Source organism: Sarcophilus harrisii, chromosome 4, assembly GCF_902635505.1.
Source record: "Sarcophilus harrisii chromosome 4, mSarHar1.11, whole genome shotgun sequence".
In the NCBI taxonomy this organism is placed as follows: domain Eukaryota; kingdom Metazoa; phylum Chordata; class Mammalia; order Dasyuromorphia; family Dasyuridae; genus Sarcophilus; species Sarcophilus harrisii.
The window spans coordinates 49,759,157-49,779,499 of record NC_045429.1 but is presented as its reverse complement, the minus strand read 5'-3'; the positions used below and the strand labels follow the sequence as shown (position 1 = coordinate 49,779,499).

General features: G+C 36.4%; 1 protein-coding gene across 4 annotated transcripts in view; it reads right to left on the bottom strand.

Annotated features, from left to right (window-relative positions):
- Nucleotides 1-20,343, bottom strand: part of LOC100922210 (carboxyl-terminal PDZ ligand of neuronal nitric oxide synthase protein) — a 374,239-nt gene that overhangs the window by 90,505 nt on the left and 263,391 nt on the right. The gene's annotated exons all lie outside the window — the stretch shown is intronic.

The following is a 20,343-nucleotide window of genomic DNA, read 5'->3' as shown; positions in this document are numbered from 1 at the left end:
GATATCTTATTGAGAGTTTTCCTCCTTCCTCAAAAAGAACAGTACATGTTGAGAGATAGAACAGTATAAGGTTGAATGAAAAATGAATGAATGATTTAAAGTATTTATCATGTGATAAGCACTGGGGATAAAATAAAAGAGAGCATAGCTTTCAAAAATGTGTTTTCTAATTACAATTACAATATGCATTCTACATTCTAATTACCATGCACTTAGAAGGACTGGGCCCCAAGTAGATAGGAAGTCCCTCAGGATGTACTATCACAATCTGTGGCAATGCCTAAGGGTCTAAGAGAAGATATATTGTGAGGTTCAGGGGACCAGAGGCAGGGGAGATAAACAGATGAGGATACTGTCTAACTGGAAGAAGTGAAAAAAAGTTTTGAATGGCTAGTCAGGAAAAATACAGATTTAAATTCTATTCTTCAAAGCATGGTCAAGTTAATGAATCTCTTTGAGCTTCAGTTTCCACATTTGTAGCATGAGCTTAATGATGCCTATGGTGCCATATTGGTATTCACCAGGTTATACAAAGGGGATCAGTTTTATTTTTGTATTTGGGTCGCAAGCACCCTCACAGAATCTGGCACACAGTAGAGAGTTAGTAAAATAAATGCTTAGTGACTGACAGATTAATCCCTCCTTTACTGGGTGTTGTGAGGCTGGACTCAGAAAATTTACCAAAAAAATGTTTTATAGAGCCTAAAGTGCTATGTAAATATAAAGGCAATTAGGCAGGAACATTTTTACAGAAGCACGAGAAGTTATAAATGAAGAAAACCCACACGAGTCCCCTATTTACTCATGTCACTGTTCCTTCAAAATATTCAGTCTGGCTAATAATTGTCATGATCTATGATTGTGTGACTTTAGATCCCACAATTATGTCTAGAAAGATGGAAGGCACTTGAGAGCCACTTAGTATGATACTTTTCTTTTATAGATGAGAAAAGTGAGGATCCAGGAGGCTGAGTGACTTGCCTGAAATAATATCAAGAGAATGAGTCAAAGTTGGAACAGGAACTCGGGACTTCTGAAGCATCTTGCAGTAATCACAAGACCATTCAAATTCTACATGTCCTCTTCTCACCACTTTGCCAAGTCCCTAGTCTTTATGCTTCTAAAGTAAAGTCTTTACTGACACCTCCCTTTTCAGTCTTTGCAGAAACCCAGTAAGACTGGTATTTTTATTGTGTTATATATATGACATCAGGGTAAAGTGACTGGATTCTTTCTTCTATGTTCAATTTATTCAAATCTTTTTTTCCAGGATCAAATACATAAATATTTCTATTCAACATTTATTGTACAAACTCTACTTATTAAAGTTTATTTTATTTATTAATTTATTTTATTAGCTGCTTAGCAGTAATTTTATTATTTCTATTCTAATTATATTTATTGTAGTGATTGATTATATATTTGTATTGTTTTTATTGTTAAAATTAATAACATCATGATTTACTATTATTCTATATATACAAATTTTGCTTTATTCTTTTTAAGAAGGACTCCAATAGGACCCATCGAAACCTCCAAGAATTGGAGGGAAACCTCCATGATATACTTGATATTAGTTTATTATGATGAAATTTGTCCACTACCTTTAAAACACATGGTGAGTTCTATCAGTCAATAAAGAGAAAAGAGGATATGTTGCAACAATAGCCAAGTGCCAAGGCTTTCTAAGAATCAAGATATTCCTGGTTATGGGGCAGAGAATGCTCCTCAAAACACACAATCTGCTCTTCTAGGATTGTTACTGCTTTTATACATGTTGGATCCAAGGACCACCTGGATACAAGGAGAGAACCCATGTAGCTTGGAGGATGGGAATAGAGGGTCTAAGACCAAAGAGAACAATTTGGAATTAGCCAATTGGCTAGGGAAGAACACAGAGCTCAGGATGCTTCTCCAGAAATAATAGCAATGCTTCATTAATAGAATGTAAGCTCCCTGAAGACAAGGATTTTTATTTCTGACTCAATAGCCCAGTGTTTAGCACTTAGTAGGTGTTTATCTACTACTAATTTGAATTGGTTATCTAATTTGAATTGGAATAACATCTCTTCCCTCTCAAGGAGTTCTTTCAAATGCCTTTTTTTCTCTTTGTATAAGAGCACCAAGGTCCGGTTTCAAGACTTCCTTATCTTTGTGGGACCAGAGAATTCAGATGTGAAAGTGATGAGATCTTAACTACTGCCTAATATCCTGACTCTCTCTCCTGAGTTTCACTAGGACAAAGGGACTTTTTACCTTTTCTGTGTATATCTCCACTTTTTCTCTCAGGAGCAACTTTAGAATAAAAGGACTTTTTCCATGCATATCCTATCTAAAATAAACCTAATCACAGGAATTTTTCCCTTCTCATCTCATCTGAAGTTGTCCAGTTTCCTTGCTTTGCCCAATTTCTGGGTTCATTCTTACTCTTCCTTCTCCATATAATCTTTCCCCTTACTCTGCTGGGTTGCCTCTCTCCCTTATGGAGGAGACCCACAGGTTCATCACCCCGATAAATGTTCTTTCCTTGATTTGGACATAGTTTGAGCCTGATTCTTTCAGAAATGCTACTACAACACACACCCTGATACCCCATCATTTTTAGTATACTCCAACTAAAGGAATCTCAGAGAATATTTAGTACAAAGGCCTTATTTCAAAGATGAGAAAATGGACACATCAAGAGCTAAAGAGACTTCTTCACCAAGGTAAGTCCAAGGCAGAGTGGGGTGATGACACCAGCCCTTCTGAATCCAAATTTCATGGTCTTTCTACGAGACTGCACACTCACTCCCTTCTCAGATAGAATGTTAGTATTAGAAGTGATTTAAAAGATATCCAAATCAAGGTTCAAAGATAGGTGACTTGTCCCAGCTCACATAGCATGGGTTTAAAGGAGGAAGGAGTTGGAGGCTCACTAGTTCAATCTCCTTTTGAAGATGAGGTAACCGAGTCCCTCAGAGTTTAAGCAATTTGACCAAATTCACCCAAATTGTCAATGGCAGGCTTGGGATTCGGACCCAGGTCTTCTAATCAAAATCCCATGACCCTTCTGCTGTACCATTACCTCATTACAGCATGTCAAATGAGTGAGATGGAGAGAGAAAGGCAAAATAATTTCTCAGTTAAGAGAGCAGATTAAAAACTTGGCAAAAATCCACCATTACTGATCCCCAAATTGCTCTTGTCATCCAGTTCTTTGCTTATTTTGCTCCTACAAACAGAATGAAAAGAAGAATGTATAATTTTTTGAAGGGGAATTTAGACTTATGATTTCAATGGAGGAGGAAACTCCCTCTGTTTATGCAGATTGGCCATTAATAACTTAGAAATCTGCATTGCAAGATTAAAGGGACTTATTCAAAATCACATAAATTGCACATGTCAGAGACAAAACTTGACCCTTCCTGATTTCAAAGGTCAGCCTTTAATCCACTGTACAATGTGGCCTCTTGCCAAGAACACATTTTAAATAGAGAATCTCATGACCTAATGGAAATTCAGGTTTTTATGATTAATAAGGCTCTAAACCTCAGTTTCCCTTTGGGAAAATGTGGATGACAGTACTTGTACTGTCAAGCTCATAGGATTATTTGTGAGGGAAGTGCTTTATAAAACAAAGCACTATAAATTTGTCTTAATAATAATGATGCTGATGATTCACATGGGTTTTGCCAAACCAGGACAAATGTGATATATAGATAGATATATATATTCCTTCATCCAGGAAGGAATAAGGGGTGGGTGAGTGGGTGGATGAGGACAGACAGTGAGACTAAAGTGTCTCCTGGGATCAAGTTCATCAGCAGTTTTGGGTTTTTGCTTTGCATTTAGCTTGTTAAATCCATCTTCATCAGTGTGACAAGGTCAATTGCTTCCTTAGATCTTTGTCCTTCCATCTCTAAGCAAAGGCAATTGGAAAATTTGGGTACATGTGCTCCTGCCAAGACAAAACTTTCTCTTTGCAATTCTCCCCCACCCTTTTCTTAAAAAAAAGAAAGAAAAAGAAAATAGATAGGAACTGCTACTGCACTGTATTAGACCACTAGTCCTGGCTTGGAAGGTCAGTCTGCACCTCTGAAAGATGATGGTCTAATAATGCACCCTATTCACAACAAATGACCATGTCCAACTTGAAATTTTATGCCAATGGGAAATTCAGCACTCACAGATAAATGGGGTTCTCCAGATGAACCTCATTTTGTCCACTCCACAGTTGCCCTTTTACTGTTCCCCATTCCCTCCTCTCTTTTACTCTGTCTTGAAAAAATCTTTGGCCAGAGCTGTTAGCAAGAAGCAAAATGAACAGATTTACCACTTAATGTACCTTCATTTCCTCCACTTACTTTCAGTGCTCATGAATTAGGAAGAATCGGAGCCAAGAGGCTGACAGCAAGGAGGATGAAGCAAAATAAGTCAGAGGGCTGGATGACCCACAAAATGGGATAATGAGGCCTTCAGTAATAGAGAGCTCAAAAGTATAAGGTCTGGGGGAAGGCGCAGGGGAGCCAAGCCAACTGGAGAAAGGAGAGTGTATTTTCAGAGGCAGACCAAAAAGCGGGAAGAGCCTGGATCACACTCAGGTCTCTACCAATGAATCACTGAGCAAGTCTAACAAACTATTTCCCTTCCTTTTAAAACTCAGTTTTCCCAGATTTTATGGAATTTTGCACTGTAGTTATTTGTGTACATGATAGCTAACCTATCAGGCAAATGGTAAGCACGATAGAATTTGAGAATTGGAAGACACCTGAGAGTTCATCTAAATGAATAAGTCCTTAAATGAAACATGAATAGACTCTACAATATCCCCCCAAAATGGTCATCCACTAAATGCCGCCACTTGGATATCCTTAGTATCAGAGAATTAACTGGATACAGAAGCAGCCCATTCCATCCTGGGCAACCCAAACTATCATGTAGTCCTTCCCTGGAAGAAGCTTAATCTATTTCCTTGCAACTGTGACCTATTATGTCAGTTCTGCCTTTTGAGACAAGAAAAAAAATTAATTTCCTGTTCCACATAATGACACTTCAAATATTTGACAGTAGTGATCATATTTCTTTAATTTTTTTTCCAGAATTCATTTTCAATAGATTTTTTTTGGTGACCTGGTTTTTAGAACATGGTCTGACCACAGCAGAATACAACAGGGTTATTACCTCCTTCGTTGTGGACATTGTGTGCCTCCATTAATGCAGCAAGAGATCTCATTAGCTTTTTTGGCTTCCCTCTGAAGGGCAGGCACCCAATTTAGACTCACCTTGACTCCAAAAAGAGCAGCTCAGGACTGCTTATGCAGCCAGCCCTTGGCCACCCTTTTGAACTAGTATTCACAGTGTGCATTGGGGGTGAAAAGTTGGGAGGAGAGGAGAGGGGTGGGCATGCAGAAAGCTAGGTGTTATAGTGAATAGAGCACTGAGCCTAAAGTTAGGAAGACTCATTCAAATCCAGCCTCTGACACTTAACTAGCTGGGTGACCCTGCACAAATCATTTAATCCTGTTTACCTCACTTTCTTTGGGGAAGGAAAGAGCAAACCATTCCAGTATCTTTGCTAAGAAAATCCCCAAAGGAGTCCCAAAGAGTCAGACATGATTGAAAAATGACTAAACAATATGTTTGAATGAATGGAATTTATATAATTATTATATATATATATATATAGATAGATAGATATGTATATGTGTACACATATACATATATCTATCTACATATTTGTCTTTCTTTCAAAGATGTTGTCCTAAAGGCAGTGCCTTTAGTTGAAACAGAAAAGACTCCTGATTTTGGAACCAAAGAACCTGGGGTTCAAACACTACCTCTGTTCACTGCTACAATGTAATGCAATATGGGAAAGTAGAAAGAACATTGTTTTGGGAATCACATGACTAAGGTTCAAACCTTAGTTTCTCCTATATATTATTTATATCATATTATAAATCTTAGGTTCTACCTATATACTATTTATATTATATTATATTACATTACATTATATTATATTACATTATAATATATATTTATATAGGTAGAACCTACTAAGTTTCTATCACTTATTACCTGTGTGACAACTTATCCCCTCAATTTCCTTATCCATAAATGAAAGAGTTGAACTAATTTTCAGATTTTGAGTTGCCTAACAATCATCTCAACAGACCTCCCTACTTTGTAGAAGAGAAAATGGCAGACCAAAGAAGTTAAATAACTTGCCCTGTTATACTAGCAAAGTTGGGGATCAAAACCAGAAATTCTGACTTGGACTCTACTGTTATTGTTATTACACTGAATTGTTTTAAATGATTTTTACAGTCTTCTCATGATGACATCATAATAATTTATGCCAATATGGATAGTATATATACCAAGGTCAGAGTCTAGTAATAATTTATCAAACCACTCCAAAATAAAAAAAAATTAAGGTAAAAGGATAGAAGCATATTATATTGAGTATATTGAGACATACTCACATGAGGAAATTTTGGTATTAGAAGAAAGGAACAATATGAAGAACAATGAAGAGACAAAAATTAGGCTATGTCATTACCACAATGTCACTATAGATTATCTGAAGAGAATGAGGATAATAAATCCTAAATCTGGTACAGAGAGTTAATACAACAGCGCTGGAGAATTTTAATTATTCAGACCTCTGCTGGAACTCTCTCCCTCTCTGCCAAAAGTAGAGCATCTCATTCATTTTTGCCTTAGCTTAATAAAATTTCATCTAACAAAAAGTGAAGAAACCAAAGAGAGGGATTGCTATTCTGTACTAACTTCTCCTCAATAAGAAGGAACTCAGGGATTGAGTGGAAGTGGGAAACTATTTCACCTTAGAAGTTCTGAGAAGAATAAATCCAGGCTGATTCTGATATATGCCTTGGATATTTGAAGAAGGATTCTCCAAGATTTGGGGGAGAAAGAATTGGTAGGATCGCATAGACAATTCTACAAAAGAAGTTAGCTCATGGTGAATAGGAAGGTTTCCAAGATGAAATTCTGAATAAACAGAAACAATTCTAATGAAATAAAAAAAAAGAGGAGCTGTCTAAAAAGCACAGAGAATTTTTCAGCTAACTTAAAATTTTAAAAAGACAGGGAAAGAAAAAGCAAGACAAATTAATGGAAGATGAATACAAGAACATGTAGGAACAGTGTAAAGAAAAGAAAACATGCTGAAGTTGAGGAAGAAAGGTTTTCATTGCTATATTGGGGAGAAATGGAGGATAAAAGAAGGCATTGGATCTTTGCTGGGTTGTTGTAGCTATTATTATTAATCTTTCATTCTTGAAGAAGACCATGACATCAGGCAGATGATACTATGACATGCAAGTGAACTGAACTTGAGTGAGGAAAGACTGTGCAAAATCACTAGTCTTACTTCCTCCTCCAAAGCTGGGTCCAGTGGCAAGATACAAATCAGGATATTGCTATGTGTGAATCAACAATTGTGCAGGATGACAGAGAAAAGGTCTCTGCTCAAATCTTATTCTGTTTTTTGCTTCGTCCACCAAGGATGATGTTCTTTGGAATAGAGAGGACTAGAACAAAAGTGAAAAAATAAAGGAGTTGAAACCCAATGCCAATTAGAACCTATGACTATTTTAAGATTGTGCCTAAACTGCTCTTGATAAGTTCAGGTCATCAGGCCTAGAACAAACACGTTCTCAGAATTTTGAGGACTCAAATGCTGAAATCATATATCAAGAGTGGCCTTTGAAAAATGTGAAGAACAGGAGATGTGCTACAAGATTACAAAATGCAAATATTCTCATTTAATTTTAAAAATTAAAAGCCTGTAAACCATAGGCTAGTGATCTGATTTAATTCCTGGCAAAACTCTAGAATACAATACTAATGTGACTGTGACTATGATCAGAATAGTAATGAAGAGTTCAATAACAACTTGAAAGGAGTTCTTCAATGGAGTATTTTGGGAATCTGTCCTTGGTTTTATGCTAATAAAACGTTTTTATTATTGACTCAGATAAAGGCAGAAATGGCATGTTAATACATTTGTACATGAACTAAAGTTAGAAGGGTTAACATATTGAATGCAAAAGTCAACATTCAAAAAGATCAACAGATGAGAATGGATTGGCTGAATTTAATAAGATGAAATTTAGTAGAGATAAAACTAAAGTCTTAGACCAATAATCAGCTTGTACCAGTGCAGATGGGGAGAAAGATGGCTAAAAATCAGATCTAGGGCTTTTAAAGGAATGGACATTCACTGGAGTGGGAAAAAATTATAAAAGATTCATTATATGCTAAGCATGGGGAATACAAATAAAAAAATAGAGTAGTTCTTGCCCTCAATGAATTTACCTTCTACTAAGGGGAGATAACCAACACAAGTAGACTCCTGTTTATGTTCAATTGTTGTCTGCCAGAAATGTCAGGGAATGCTATCATGGAAAGCAACAAGGCAGTTAGTAAGAGCCCAAAAAGTTTGAGGAACAATCACAGATATATGATCCCTGAGGACAGTCGATCAAAAGGTCTAAATGGAGTGGGGTTCTAGCATCTCCAACAGAGGTACTCGTGTAAGGGTTAGCATCCCTCTGAGAGTAGGTACTCTTCACCCATGGAAAGCAGGCAATAGGGCCATTGAAGGGTGTCCTAGGGATGAGGGTGATTAACCACCAGAGATTTTCAAAAGTAGAATGGTTGAATCAGGAGGCAAGTGCTCCCTCTCTAAAGGCTTCCAAGTAAGATCTGAAGGTCACACATCACTGTTATAAAAGAGGTTTCTTTTTCAGATATAGATTGGAACAATGCCCTCTGGGACACAGGTTCTGTGAGTCTGTATTACATTAGCAGGGCCAATCAAGTGAGTATATCCGTTATTACTTTTCACTGCATTTTCCTTTCAAGAGACTCTCTAAACAGTCTGATAAGCATCAGTTATGGGAAACACAATTGCTATTCTTTTCAGATGGAGAAAAGTGCAGCATCGCAAAACATCAAAACCTTTGCTGGGTTTATATTAGAATTCATTCAGGTCTCAAAGGCTCATAGGTTTAAACAAGTTTAGAACTGACAAGAGCCAACTCTCTCATTGAACAGATGAGTAAATTGAGTCCCAGAGAAGTTAAAGGGCTTGCTAAAGACACCCAAGCTGTAAGTGGCAGAGCTGGAATTCGAATTCTGTATCTCCAAGAACAATGCTTTTTTATGGTACCAAACTGTCTCTTGGTCTGTTGGACCAATGTGCTTGACAGTCCCCTCCCACCCCTTTCTCTCCTCCACTGTGTAATTATTACCTGCGTGTAGACAATGTTTAATTATGCGTGTGAGGTTTTCTATTTTAACCTAATTGGATCTTCTATCATTATTAGTATTAAAGATGCTCTCTCAGGCTAGGTCCTGTGGGACCTGCCGCATTGGCTGTTTAATCATTCTGACAGCTGTCTGTGCTTCCTGTTGTGAAGTATTCTCCACTTCCATTCCCCTCCTACTTTTTTCCCCCAAACTAAGGTTTTGCCAATGGCTCTGCTCTTTATTATGTCAATCAATTAATCAGCAAGCATATATTAAATGCCTGATAGGTGCAAAGTGTCGTGTGACCAACCTTTTGGGAATGAGGCTCTCGGGTCTCACAGGACAGACCTTCAGATAGTCAAGATATTCTGTTCACTGCTGGACCTGTACTGAAACACTCTCCAGCTTATTCCAGTCTTTTAAACTACCCTTAGCCATTTGTCTTTCTATTTCATCTATGTCTCTCTTTAAGAGAAAAAAAAAAAAAAAAGGATAATGGCTATAATATTGGTGGAAAGCAATGGAGTATTATTATCTTTAGAACAGTGGTTCTCAAACTTTTGTTTTCAGTATCTTTATCCTATTAAAAATTATTGAGGATCTCTCCAAAGAATTTTTGTTTATCAGGATTATATTTCTAGACATTTACCATATTGGAAATAAAACCTATTTTTGAATTTGTAGACCCTCTAAAAGGGTTTCAGAGATCCCCAGGATTCTCTAAACCATGCTTTGAGAGCCACTGCTTTAGACAATAAATGTGTTCTTAGAATATGAAGGATCCTGGATATAGTTGGGAGAAACCCCAGAGACCACTGAATCAAGAAATTGAGGGAAGTTTAATGATTTACCCAACCTCATAGATATTAAGCATCTCAAATGCTATTTGCACTCAAGCCTTCTGCAAGATTAGATTTTTTGTAAATTGAATAATCTTTAGTTGCATTAGGGCAGGAGATTTTCAATTAGGAATTTGTGAAAGTTTTTTTTAAAATATTGATAATTATATTTTAGTATAATTGATTTCCCCTATAACTATTATATTCTATAATTGTATGTTATATTATGTAATTATATATTATATATGATAATTTTTTAAACATATATTCTACAATATTTTATTTTATGCATTTAAAAAGATTACTCCTAGAAGGGATAGATCTCACCAGACTTCCAAAGAACCTTTGACACAAAAAAAGATTAAAAACTCCTTAACTAGGGGAACTTAAATAGTTGAAAAAAAATAAAGAATTTTTTGTAAAGTAAATGTACGTTTGCAAGGCCTACATCTGTTCAGATGATAGCATTGATAGGAAGAGTTTGCTTTTTCAGAAATATCCTCACTTCATCTCCAGCTCTCTCTCTTACAAGTTGCTATGCCCATCTAAGGATGCTGCTACTGCTGCTGCTGCTGCTGCTGCTCCCTAATGAGAAAATCTCCTGCCTTGGACTGTTGTATCTAGAAGGACCCCAGTCACACTGCTCAGTTTTCTTCCAGCTCATTCTTTGGTCTAGGTCCAACCCCACCACTTTCCACCAATTTTTTAGTGTGGTCTCCTTGGAGAGGCAAAGTAGAAAATCACTAGATTCAGAACTGGAAGACTTGGGTTGGTGCTTCCATTCTAACATTTGTTGTGTGACCACAGGTAAGCTTCTTAATTTATCTGAGTTTCAGCTGCCTCCAGGACAATAACACTGTACACTACTTATAAGTTAGATGGACCTGGGAGAATCAAAATAAGTAAGATCATTTTAAAAAATGTAAAATGCTACACACATTTGAACTTTTAAGATGGTCCACGTCTGGCCTCTCCATCCAATGGAAGGGCTGAGCAGATAAACTCTCTAGTTTCTTCCAGCCCTAAGATTTCATACTTTTATGCCTCTATGTGCTTTTCCCCTTCAGGTTTTCCATCCATCAGGTGGGGAGCATAGATGTTTTGAGCGCAGATAGAAAAGGTTGAGCACAATGTAGAATAAAGGTATCAGGTAAACATGAGGCATGTTTCATGGCTATAGAGGATGGCTATTTTCCAGGAGGAAGATTTCTGGAAATAGGCAGGTAACCTCAACTATTAATCTTCCAAAGGCAGGGGAGGAAGGCTTAGGAACATCAGCCAGATAGGGAAGGGAAGAAGAACATGAATTCAGACTTGTTTCTTTCAGTGACAGATACTGACCCAAAAGACCATGCTGGAGTGGGGAGCAAGGGGATTCTTTCAACTCTAGCTATCACTCTGGAGGAAAACTGAAAGTTGCCACTGTCAGCTGCAAGATTCATGTCCATCTCTGCTCTCTTACACCCTATGTTGTATATTTGAAGCTCTCTCCAGAGCACGGGAACAATGCAAGGTAAGAAAATCCAGGATTAGGGTGAATAATGTGGGCTTCTGGAAAGGTGGGTTGGGGGGCAATGTCTATGATTCCATCGATCTAAGGAACCCTGGAAAAGGAGCCTTTTTCTACCAATGCAGGTAGATACCAGCTCTGCAACTTCTAGAATCTTAAGGAGAGTTGTCCAGAGTGACAAGAGCTTGTGACTTGTCCAGTCTACTATAGCTGGTCACAGATCAAAGGTCACTGGAGGCCAGGTCTTCTGGTTTTAAGAATGGCTCTCCAACTGCTGTGTCTCAAAGATGGATACATGGAGGAGGAGCAGAAGTCTTGCTCTATGATTGGGTCTTAGGAAGGTTAAAGCAGATTTTGAAATGTGTTCTCTGAGAACTCCATATGCTTGTCCTTGTGCTATCTCCCAGTCTCAAACTTTATATCCTATCACTCACCTTCTTCCCTTCACTTACTTGGACAGCAGCTGCTTCTTATTAGACCCAAGTCTAATCCCAATTCTCATCTTGTGTTCAGCATAATTCTTATACTCGATAAACATATATTTTTTAAATTCAATACTTTACTCTTCATAGAAGCAATTCTGTGTTTAACTGTGTTAGGTATTTCCTCCCTTAAAAAATGACAAACATCACTTCAGTTAACCTGGCTGCCTTTTCCAAATAAGGTAAAACCTCTCTCCAAATCCTATCACTAAGATCTTAATGACTGCTCTCCAAGCTAAGCTCACTAGTTCCCACAAACACCTACAGGCCCTGTACTTGTAGCTTGTTCAGGTGAACAACATTGTTTTCTCATCAGTACAATTATAATTGGCCCACAGGTCCAAAGGTCTGAACCCTTTCCAGCTCCCCACAGGATATATTTGAGGCTTGGGCCACTTCACATTAAACACTGACCTAGAGGAAAAAAGTCTCACCTTCTTAAATTTTCCTCTACTAGGTTTTCTTATCTATAAAATGAGGGATTAACCTGGATAAATTCTGAGGTCCTATGCAACTAATGCTCACAGAGATTATTGTTTGTACTTTGTTCTCAAAGATGCAAGTCCCTACATATCTCTTCAGTGATTCCTTTTTTCCATTTATAAAATTAGAGGATTATAGTAGATGATCTCTTCCTTGCATGGACACATTTAACTGCCTCCATGTCCTTCCTAGTTAATTTTATCATTAAATTCCTGAAACCCAGCTTTTATCCTCAGTACTCTTATTATTTAATGCTTTATAACCAATGGTAGCAGCTAGCATTATTTAATGCTTTCAATTTTGCAAAAAAAAAAAAAAAACTTTAAATATATTATCTCATTTGATCCTCATAAAAACCAAGTGAGGTAGGTGTTATTATTTGGAAAAATAACTGGGGTGGAGAGAAGTTGAATGACTTGATTAGTGAGTATATGAGAGGAGGAAATATACATTTATTAAGCACCTTCTTTATACCAGACCCTGTGCTAAGTTATTTACAAATATCAACTCTGATATGATCCTCTCAACAACTCTGAGAAGTGGGTATAATGATGACCTCCAACTTCCAGTTGAGGAAATTGAGGTAGGTGACTCACCCAGGGTCACACAGCTAGTATGCATCTGAGATTAGATTCCATAGAAAGTATTCCTGATTCCAGAACCAACCTTTTATCCACCTGTCAGGCTTCAAACTCCAGCCTTCTTAACTCTTTGCCTGTCATTATCTATTATTTCACTTAGATGCCTTTAAATCTAATCACCAAAAAACTTCCTTGGTGTCAGTGATAGTACTTTTTCCTCAGTTTTTATTCTTACCAATCTGGATTCATTCATTTAGGTAATATTGTCATTTCCCCTCCACCTCTCAAATAGTCCTTTTCCTTCTCCATTAAGGGGAAGGAGAAAGCAAATTTGGAACTCAAAAAATTTAAACAAATGTTAAAAAATTGTTTTTACATCTAATTGAAGAAAAATAAAAGATCAGTTTTTCAAAATCCTCCAGCTTTAGCTTCTATAACATCATAAGACCTTCTTTTCCTGCTTCTCTGATTTATGTTCTCTTTCTGTTAAGCATTCACCGAAGTAGGCTCTTTAATAATAAATGCATGTTTTTGTAGCTCTCTCCATTGATGATAACTCTCCCTCTCTCTTTCTACTAAATGTGACTGGAGTTTCAAGTTTACACTGACATAGAAGCTCAAGGTTTTCAGTATGCCAATATTGGGGTTCAAAGGAGACTTCAAAAATATTGGGGTTCCAGACCAGTGTCACAAGTTATCTCAAAAGAATTTGCAGATTTGGATCCATCTCCAAGTCAAGGGGCAAAGTTTATTATAATTTTAATGCCAATTAAAGTGGGCTAAGTTCTAAAAGAATTTAGTAAAGATAGGGGAAGTGATAGGGGGGAAAGAGAGGAAAATCTGAAACACAAGGCTATGAAAAAATGATCTGTGCATGTGTTTTGAAAATAAAAAGCTTAAAAAAATAAAATGACTGATCTTAAGCCCCCATAAAAAAAGAAGTACTATAAATCACTTTTGATTAGAGAAATGCAAATTAAAATAACTGAGGTACCACCACAAACCTATTAGATTAGCTAATATGACAAAAAAGGAAAATAATAACAAGATTTCCATCAATTGTAGAATGGCTGAACTAACTTGATATATGAATGCAATATTATTGTGCAATAAGAAATGGTGAGCATGCAGATTTAAGAAAAACTTGGAAAGACTTGAATGAACTGATACAAAGTGAAATGAGCAGAACCATGAAAACAGTATACACAGTATCAGCAATACTGTGTGACAATCAACTGTGAATGACTCTGCTCTTCTCAACAACACAATGATACAAGACAAGTGCAAAGCACTAACAAAGGAAAATGTTATCCATCTTTAGATAAGGAACTGATAGAATCAATGAAGATCAAATCTTATTTTTTTCACTTAAGTTTTTTTCACATTTTTTGTTATGTTCTTTCTTTCACAACTACGGCTAATATAGAAATATGTAATATATATATATAAATAAGATAGCACATGTATAGCCTATATCAAATTGTTTACCATTTTTGGAAGAGGGGGAGGAGAGAGAGAGAGAGAGAGAGAGAGAGAGAGAGAGAGAGAGAGATTTAGAACTCAAAATCTTGGAAAAATGAATGCTAAAAATTGCTTTGATATCTATTTTGGGAAGGAAATACTATTTAAAAACCTTTTAAAATGACATGCTTTTGTTGGGGGGGAAAGGGGGGGAAACCAGGATCAAGAAGATAAATTTACAGGGAAAAGATGAGCGAGATCAGATGCTTCATGTCACTGATATGCTAATTTTGTGGCTCAGAAACATTACTAAGAAGTGGTCTATATGAAGATCATTACTGTCTCAGAAACTATTATTTCTGACCAATAGACTGTTATCTGACAGCCAGCATTGTTTGTGAACTACAGCACTGCCAAGGCCAGATAGCCTTAAGGTTATTGCTCCATCTTCCTAAGTAGTCACCTATAAACATTATCTCATTTGATAAGTCTTTTGAGGCAGGTGCTACAGATGTCATTCTGTGCCTCCTATAGATAAGGAAATTGAGGTTCCAAAAGGTACAAGATCACAGGGCTAGTAAATGTCAGAGGCTAGGATATGAATAAAGCTATCTCCCAACTCCATGTTCAATATTCTTTCCAAGATCAGTCCCAACTTTGTGCTTTTCCATTCAGCCTCTCTCTCACTAATCTTATACCTTGAACCATGCCCTATTATATGATGATTAATCACACCTCCAAATTTAACCCCTCAGCCACTAATACCATATTCACTTTTGAACATCCAACAAGACATACTGAACATCCCATGATTGTTTCAAGTTCAATATATTTAAAACTGAACTCCTTTCCTTTTAGGGAGGTTATATCCCAAATCTTACTTTATTTTTTTAAAAATAACATCACCACTCTTTTCCTAGGCACCTAGACTCAGAATCTATGAAGCATCTTTAACCTCTCCTTTTCTAAACCCATGAATCACTAAATCCTATTCATTCTTTCTTTGAAATATCTCTTGGGTTCACTCCTTCTGCTTTCTAATCTGTCCAAGCCTCATTACATTAGCCTGAATTACCTCAATAGCCTCAAACTGGTCTTTCTACCTTTTTACCCAAGAGTTTCTCCCACACAATGATGTTCCATTAATATATCTAGATCACTTCTATCATGCCATTTCCTTATTTAGAAGTCTAACAAAGGCTCTGTGGGGCTATTGATTAAATTTAAACTACTTCATCTGGGATTCAAGGCCCTCAATAATTTGCTTCTATTTTATTCATCTTTAATTTCCATGACTCACTTAATCATTCAACATTTACAAAATGCATAACATATGTCCTCTGCTATAGTCCAATTAAGCAAGTCATTTTCTCCTACAATCATCTTGCTTTTTTTTCTACTTTATCTCTTCCTATGACACTCTTTCCTTTTTCTCTAGCCATTCAAAGTCCATCTTTCATGCCACTTTAAAAAATATATTTTTATTACTTTTTATTTTTGTAACATCTCCATTTCTAAAAGGATCCTTCCTCCTCCCAAAGAGCCATCTTTTATACAAAGAAACAGAAAAATTGCAGCAAAACTAGTCTGACATTATATGTATCATTCTGCATCTAAGTAAGAAAAGGTAGAGAAGGTGGAGGAGGAGGAGGAGGAGAGAAAGAGAGATGTCTTCTTACCTCTTTCCTTTGGGGCAAAATGAAGTTATTTTAATTTTTTAACATTCAGATTCAATGTTGTAAATACAGTTTTCCTGGTTCTGCTCCCTTCATTTTGCATAAGTTTATATCTTTTCCCAGGCTTCTCTGCATTCATCATATTTATCATTTTTTCTAGTTAAATAGTACTCCCTTACAAGTTTCTTAATTACATTCTTTTCAGTTCTTTATTGTGTATCACCTTGGGTTATTCTCAAGTTGTTTCAAGTTTAATCACTTCCCATATATCAGTTTTGTCTTCCTCATAAGAAATGCAGGCTTTTTTAGAATGAAGGGTTTCCACATCCAAATACATATAGTGAATATTTATATTCAATTGAAGAATGAATGGTAAATTCTAATGTTAGGCTGCTTTCAGAATCAAAAGACCAACATGACATCTAGAAAAAGGAATGATTTGGGTTCGTACATCAAACATCTAAAGTAAAAGTAAATTTGAATGGGGAAAAAATGTATCCAAAATCATTCTTTGTCCACCATCATCTGAACATAGCTTCCTCCCATTTAGGAGACAGTAGGGATGATAAGGAAGACATAGCAGTAACTCATTTAATGATCAAGGAGATTGGCTAGCCCTTCATGTAGTCGTTTCTTGATCCTTCTTTTAAGGTATGTCTGACTTTTCATGACCCCATTTGGGTTTTTTGTGGTAGAAATACAGAAATGGTTTGCATTTCCTTCTCCTGCTCATTTTACAGATGAGGAAACTGAGACAGTTAAGTGACTTTCCCAGAGTCACATAGTAAGTATCTGAGGTAGGAAGTGAACTCAGAAAATAAGTCTTCCTGACTCCAGGATTACCTGCCCCTAGCCCTTCATAGTTAGGTTTTAAAAAGAGCAGGGACTCTTGAATCACTTGAAAATGACAAATGATACATTTTTGACTGATACCCAAGAATTTTTCTCTTAACCTGTTTATTGGCCTCTTAGATTCATCCTTCACTGACTGGTTGTACCAATGCCCTCAATCCCTATTGACTAGATGAGTAATGCTCAGTCAAAGAACACAGTATTACTTTTACAACCTGCCTGTTTACCTCTGGGATTTCCTAGTCTCTTAAATAATCAGGATTGATCTTCCATTAATGAATGAATATATACAACCTATCTCTATGCTTCTTGCCTTTCAGGAAGCCTTACTCATAGCTGACCCCATAGTACCACACTGTACAAGAGAAAAACCTTCCTCAGAGCTCTAAAAACCTCCCAGCTAGCCACCACTTCTGCCACTGTCCTAGGCTCTACCTCTAGGCATGGATAAGGGGAACAAGATAATCTTTATTCCAAAAGCCAGCAAATTAACTGGTTGCAGAAAGAATGTGTGCCTCTTGGAATCAGTGAGAAAAATCAGGGTAGCCTACTTTCCAGATTTCTTCCTTAAGTAAAGATGATTTTGTTTCCCATTGGAGATGTTCAATTTCAGGGCTGAATTATGGGAAATCTGTGGCCTTGACCTCCTACCTCCTTCTACTAGGAAGTCTTGTTGCTCTTCTGAATATCCTGAATGCGAAGATTTTGAACATGAAATTTCTTGGGGCAGCCTGACATATGGAGACAAAAATCTCCAAATACCATTATTCAGAGAATTAGTCTACTGATCCCTAGGTAATTCACAGAAAGCTGGACTTTATTCATTTGCATGCATGTTTTAAAATCCGGTTGCTTGGTTTTAACATTTGACTTGAAATTTTCATATGGTAAAAACTCAAATATTCAATAAAAGGATGAATAAATAAGAATATTTGCTTTAAAAACTGGACATTACTTGATATCTAGACAGTGTGTCTCTGATTTACTCAAAACTAAACTAGGAGTCAGCTAGGCAGCTAACGAAAGCAAATAGCTGCTGACTTCCAGATAATAACTTAAAACAATAGTTCCTTGGACATTAATTTATGTAGCAAATGTTTGTTGAACACCTACTACATGCTAAACAATGTACTATTAATCAGGCCTATTCTAGGGACTTCCTGGATATCCGGAGAATATTTTACCTTCCAAACTAGACTTAAACTAATCCACAACTCTCTAAATTTTCTATATTGATGGAAAACAAACTCAGGGTACCACTGGGAACTTTAGATTACATTCCTTTTGTTTCTTTGGTCAAAAATATTCTTTGCTTTTCTGTTATTGTTATCCCATGGATCATAAGATTCCTAGAAACTGCCTAAACAAAATTTTTCATTCTTTTACTGATCAATAGAAAAAGGGCAAGGGTCTCTCAAGAAGTGAAATCAAAAAAAAAAAAAAAAAAAAAAAAAAGTGGCAGCATGGTGACACCATTTGATGCCAGAATGCCTTAATTTTTATTTCAACCTTTACTTTCTTACCGATGATAATTTTCAAACTGTAAAGGATGGATTAAACTCCAAAAGAAACAAATTGAAACCCATCAAAATAAAAACTCATATATAGATAGTCCTTAAAATTCACAGTGTTCTCTTTCAGACAGTCCTACAGTGAAAGTCATATATATTAGCATCCCCTTTTTGAAAACCAAAAAAAGAGAGAGATCAGAGAAGTTAAATGATTTATTTGCCTATGATTACCCAGCTATGAATCTGGGTCTCTTGACTTTCTATTATACCAAGATGTTTACTCCCAAGGCTTCCATGATAATCTCTGTATGAATGACTTCCAGATGTATCACATCTAGCCTAACTTCTCCAACAAGCTCCAACCAGTTCTTATCTATGGATATATTGGTCAGTTTATATAATTTCAAGTTGTTTTCTAGAATGGTTACATCAAACTAGAGCTTTAATTAACAATACATTAGTGCCTGTCTGTCTTTCCTCAAGCCCTCTAATAAAAATTCTTGCCATTTTTGTCATCTTTGCCAATTTTCTGAGTGCAAAAATGAGACATAACTTCAGAGCTGTTTTAATTTGCATCTCTCTATTCACGATTTAGAATGTTCTTTCATATGATTGTTATACTGTGTCATACCTCCTCTTAAGCAGTTTAATGTTCATATTCTTTGTATCTTCTGGGAAATATTTTCTATTCTTGCATATTGGTTAGTAGCCTGTGTATCTTGAAAATAAGAATATTTTTTCACATGAAGGTTTTAAAATTGTTAGTCTTATCAAAGAAGCAACTCCCTAGTCTATTTATCCAAATGATCCATTTCTCCTTTGATTTTCAGCATTTTCTCTTTTGTGCTTATTTTTTAATTGTCTAATCCATTTAAATGTTTTTTGTATTCTTATACAATCCTGTTCTCTTACTCTTTTAGTGTCATATCTTATAACAAAGAATTAAAAAGGCGGGGGAGGGGGGGAAGAGAGGAGGGGGCACTTAGCAAATGAGCCAACATACTCACCAAGTCCAACAGCATATACATAATGGTCCATATCTCTGCAAAGAAGTATCTCGTTCATTCTTAACACTTTTCCCAGAATAATCCTCCTGATACACAGAGCTGACAATATCATACCTCTGTTTTTTTTTATGTTTAGTCATCCCCCATTGCCTATCCAAAATAATACAAATTCCTTAGCCTAGCATTTGAGGTTCTCTACAATTGGCTTCCATTTGTCTTTAGAATACAATCACATGCCATTTTCCTCCTTATAAGTTATGTTCCAGCTACAGCAGACAACTTTCCATCTCCTAGTGTTTTGCCCTTTCAAGCCTGAAAATCATTTATGCATGTTACCCTTTCCTCCACTCTGGGATGCTTTCTGATTATCTTCCCACTACTTGACCTCTTCTTTAAAGTTTAGAGTAGGTATCTGCCTGCCTTGAATAACTCAAATAAGTTATCTTCTCCTTTTAAAATGTACTCACCACTCATTACACCACTCATTCTGGATCTTTCCTATATATTTTTAACTTATATTTTAGTTATTTTACTTCTAAGATTGTAAACTTTGGGAGCAGAAGCTTATCCCCAGCACCTAGTGTACTCCATGACATAGTAGACATGTTTTAATCAATTAAAAAAAGATAATCTGAATTTGAGACAGAGGCAGGGACTGGTTAGACCCTTATATCTTTCTATTT